Source organism: Euprymna scolopes, chromosome 3 (genome assembly GCF_053919585.1).
Source record: "Euprymna scolopes isolate OS-2025 chromosome 3, ASM5391958v1, whole genome shotgun sequence".
Lineage (NCBI taxonomy): Eukaryota > Metazoa > Mollusca > Cephalopoda > Sepiida > Sepiolidae > Euprymna > Euprymna scolopes.
This window is the reverse complement of record NC_136484.1, coordinates 57,133,012-57,138,218: the sequence shown is the minus strand read 5'-3', so window position 1 is coordinate 57,138,218 and position 5,207 is coordinate 57,133,012. Positions and strand designations below refer to the sequence as shown.

Sequence of the window (5,207 nt, the reverse complement as noted above, 5' to 3'; positions counted from 1 at the left end):
GATAATCCATGCTACACAACTTCATCGATTCACTCCCTTAGATTCCCCCCCCCACACACACACAATCATGCCATTCGGTCGTGTTCCTATTTACTTGTCTCCCCTTAAGGGCAGATTTCGACACAAGGTCGATTTTTAATGTGGATAAAATCCAGCTCCTCAACAAGGACACTTGATATGGGATGAAATTAAAGCAAAACAAATACTAAACTTCGAATTATTTGAAAAGAAAAAAAATACATTTTGAACAAATTAGGTACAAGGTCATCAAAAGTGTGGGCATATAAGGATTGTTAGTCATCCTTTATCTAAGTTAACATATTTGCCTCGTTGCAGATACCCAAATACCACATTTACTTGAGGGGAGGGGACATTTTATTTAAAGTGCTAAAAAGTAAATATGATCCCAACTTTTTAGGGTGGATAGCATCACGGGTCCTCATTCATCTCCTAAATCTCTCACATACTGGCTCCAAGCGCCATACCCCAAGAAACCACTTTAGCTTGTAAGCTAAACCATGTAAACACACCACTCCCTTACATGGTTTAGCTCACTAGCTCACTAGCGAACACTTTTTGCTGATGATGCAACACTGATGGTGTACCCTGAGGAAGTATTGCAGTGACTCATCAGCTGCTTTGTGCATGCAGGTAGAAAGTTTGGCATGACCATCAACCTAAAAAAGACTAACATCCTAAACCAAGATGTAAGCAGTACCTCAAACAACACCATTGGCAACTGCACCTTCGAGGTTGTCAAGGACTTCACGTACTTCAGCTCCACCATCTCCAGCATTCTCTCCCTGGACATTGAACTTCACAAATATATCGGCAAGATGTGTGGCGGTGTGTTTCATAACACTTCTGCTTTTGCACTCGAATAGAGAAAACACACAAAGGCAGCATTTTGCGCCCTCCCCCAAATATTAACCATGTGATCAGCATGTGCGATCCCATGTGTTGTTCACATGCAACTCATGTGTGCATGTGCGTGTAGGTGGATGTTATGTCAATTGCTTTCATTTTTATCTACAAACGAAAGAAACATAAAATTTGATATTGCTTAAATAATTAATTTCAATAGACTTTTGATTCCAAACCGAATCGAACATAAACACAATCACTTTATATTTAAAACTCACTTTTATGATGATTAATTCGGTAGGGAATTAATTCTATTCATTTGTTTTTTTTTTTTTTTACTGAGAACAGCGTCTATGGTATCTATATCAACCCTCTGTCATGAATACAGCACTCCTGCAGGTAAAAACCCAGAACATGGCAAGGGAGCAGGAAACCACCTAAGTGCAACTTTTACACTTCGTCAAGTCGACGACTCAGCAGCAGCAGTAACAGCAGTTCAAACAGCTCTTTTCATGGCTACCTGTTATTTTCATGGTAAGTGCTCGTCTGAGCTTCAATCTATGGTTCCTTCTTGCCAAACTTTTACAGAAAACACTTGTCTAGCTCTGTGTCTAAATCTAAATGCAAATTACATGAACAAAGCTTCTTTCCTAAAACTGCCTGCTTGTGAAACTTTGTTCACTGGCCTGCTTTCCAGCTGACTATAATATGGTCGTCTTCAAGTCCAATGTAAACAAGTTCTTGTTGAACCAACCCCTAAATAATTTCTACCTCATTTCTACTACACTAACTTTTAATACGCTGTTATCCTGGTGACCACTATAGACTCATTAACCATTATCCTTGAGTGGCGTTTGGGCCTTGATAAGTGGTGACGCTCATGTAAAAAAAAAAAATAATAAAATACCCAGATATCCTAGCACTATGTGAAACTAATCTAAACTCTTAAATCTCAAATTATTTTGATATGCCCGGGTACCCCTCATTCTGCTGTAAGGACTGAAATTAACATATGCAAAGGCCTAGTGTCTAAATCTATAAGACTTCCCTTAACTAAAATCCAAAGATCAGACCTATATGTGCTTTTAACAAACCATGCTATGTAGTAGGTGGAACACAAGAATTATCTGTTTGTTATCTAACTTTGTATCTATTTATCTATCTATCAATCTAGTTATCTATCTACTTCTGTATCTATCCATCTCGTTCTATCTATCTATCTAACTAACAAGATAAACAAGAGATGAGATATGAAGATGTTTTAATAGAAGTTAAGAAGAGCGGTCGGGTTAATGGTTGTCTCGCCCCCTCTCCAGGGAGGGAGATAATGTGTCTCCAAATTGGAGATTAGAATTAACCACAAGCAAGGCTTCTCACTTTCCATTCATCTGCGTTGACACCAGGAAAGTGAAATAAAACTAATATAAAACCAACCATTGTTTTTGGTGTGAAATGCATTTTGTCCAACAGTTTTCCATCTTCCCCTCCAAGAACAGATGAATTCCAGATTGACCAAGATCAACGATGCAATGAAAATAAGGTACGTTGAAAATACATGTATCACACACACACACACATGCATATAAATGTAGAATGTAAATGAGTATATACACATCACGAGCAACACAATAATTTAGGGTTCAAATAGTGAAGAACCACTATAGACAGCAGTAACAATAACATGTACACAATCAAACCCAGCAACAATACAATAGTGACTGCACAACAATCATACAACATAGTTACCTATATTTTCTCTATCATTACACCTTAACCTTAACCCAGGACTGTACCCTAATCAAGTACATCTCTGATAGTATGGGCACAGCAGTTTCCTTGGATCGAAGCATTCAAATTTATGTGTTTGAAGGTTTAAATGTCTACTACAACAATTGGCTTGAATTCTCATGATTCACAAACCCAGCTGGTAACAACATTCATAGCTTCCCCATTGTCCAATCGCTTACACAAATTGTCACTGTACTAACCTGCTTTTTAACACTGCCCAAGCCTGTGTGACAAATGCCCATAACCCACTTGGAAATGCCTGGTAATAATGATTGATATCAATATAAACTGCCAACCTCAAACAGAAGCGCCATTATTCAAGACAACTAGATACTACTAACCTGCTGATTGGGAATCCTTCAGAAATCTCATCAGAGATGCGCCTTGGAGTAAAACTTTTTTCTCTCCCTAGTAGTGTTTCAGCCTTCCCATATTAACTGAAAATTGATCTTGAATTGTAAGCCATGTTTAATTTCAGAAGAGTTTCCAATGGATAGCTATTCTCCACAAATCCTGGAGATGAAGAATTTTCAGTGGGTTTTGTACAGGTTCTGGACTTTGTAATTTTGCAGTCAAAGAGCAAAAGATCCTTCTTGTGTTGACATGAAAAAATTGTGTGCTGGGATGTTAAAAGATTTAATTTTTATGAAGCAATTTTGGTTTCTGATTGGTTGATAGCAGAATGTGGTTCAATTTGATTTGTCAGTTCCTATCAGCAGTGCTTATAAATAGAATCACCCAACTTTCTAGGATCATACACCATTATGTATCAAAAATATTGCAATAAGTATACATTTGTAACATCAAGAAACCATTGTGAGAATGTAATAGTCGTAACTAAGGATAGGTATACTGAGATGACTAGAAATTGCATCTTGTTGCAAAAACTAGGAACCTGCAATTTATGGAAAATCTATAATAGTATGCTGAATAATTGCAAACAATAATTCCCCTTCTATCCAACCACGATTAAGTCACTTTCACGGCAACAGATAAAGCTGAATTGCTTTCCTAGTAATTTACACAAAACTTCACCTTGGACTCCACAAACCACCCCATCCCCAATTTCTCACTGCAAACAAAAACACACTGGATGATTTGATAGTTACCGCTTTTCAAATCCTGGTTATCATAAAAACGTTGATACTTGTGTTGTCTAAAATCATCATGTCAACAAACTCGAATCCCCATTAGCAAAAACCTTACTTCATGACTACATATGCTAAAAAATATCAACGACAGTTTTCAAGCAAAGAAGAAACACAAAAGCTTCATTTTTCACAAAGTAAAAAAAAAGGAGGGGCCCCATTATTTCGTACCTAGATTAAAATAAATACAGTTAATAAACAGCAAAGAAACTTTTGTATATAAGTAATACAGTACGAAATTAATTATAGTCATTCATTTGTTTATCAAACCTGTCAACTGTAGCATGGACAGTTCTCCATGAAACAAGCACCTTCTTATCAAAAAAAAAAAAAGAAAAAAAAAGTAACATGGCAAGGGAGCAAGGAGTCTTCCAAAATGCGACTTTGACGCTCCCAGTCAAGTCTATCGAACCCAGCAGCCAATGGGGATCTAACAGCAGTAGTTCAAACGGGGTTTTAAGGGCTAACTACCACAAACCACAAACTATTATTTTGATTCAAATAATCCTTTTTAGGGTGAACTACCACAAACAACCTGCATGAAAACTTCAATCTCTACTACTGCTTGCTTTCTGAGACTGCCCTCTACAACCAGTGAACTCTGGCTCACTTCTGCAGTTTCCAGCACCTTCTGCAGCTACCAGTGCCTGCTGCAGCTCCCAGTACCTCCTGCAGCATTCGGCCTATGGTTTCCAGTGTTCGCTGATGTTCAGCTACCAGTTCCAGTGTCCATTTACATTCAACTACCGATTCCCAGTGACTGATCCTGTTTTGCTCTGGCTGATTCTGAATACATGATCTCCATTACCAATAATTTACAATTTCGATTCTCAATAAATAAACCATGATACCTATCGTCTTTAAACGATTATCAGAGTCTGTCATTCTTCTTTGCTATTACCGATATTTCTTTGCCTTTGTGTCTACCTTGTTAGTTGTATGGTCGATTGGCACCAGCACACCTCTCAGCGCACTGCAATACACCTCCAACACAGGCAGACCAGATCTTATCTCTGCTATAATTATAATGAAATGCTGTGCTGAGCTGGCTCCTATCTGCTCCAAATACTAATAATAAATAATATAATAAATGTCTTGCGGAATCTTGCTTCTCTAATAGTTACAAAATTGCCTATGTGGTATCAGTTTTCAAGAACTCTGGAGAAAGAACTGACTCAAAAAATTATCATCCAATAAATCTTCCACTCTTTCCTAAAATCTTTGAATCCTTAATCAATTTAACAATAGTCTAAAACCAAGAAATATTAAGAAATAGTATAGATTTAGGCGATTCCATTCCATTGCAGATATCATCACTGAAATTGAACTGCGGCACCAGTTTAATCAGCTTCCTCCAAAAGAGGAAGTTTCATAGGAATATGAAATTCACAAGTGGTCCCCAGTGGC

General features: G+C 37.5%; 1 long non-coding RNA gene across 1 annotated transcript; it reads left to right on the top strand.

Moving 5' to 3' along the window:
* The first annotated feature begins 1,112 nt into the window (after positions 1-1,112).
* Positions 1,113-4,448, top strand: LOC145255675 (uncharacterized). The gene is made up of 2 exons (XR_013863888.1): positions 1,113-1,398; positions 4,316-4,448. It is a non-coding gene; the product is annotated as an uncharacterized LOC145255675 (long non-coding RNA).
* Positions 4,449-5,207: the final 759 nt, after the last annotated feature.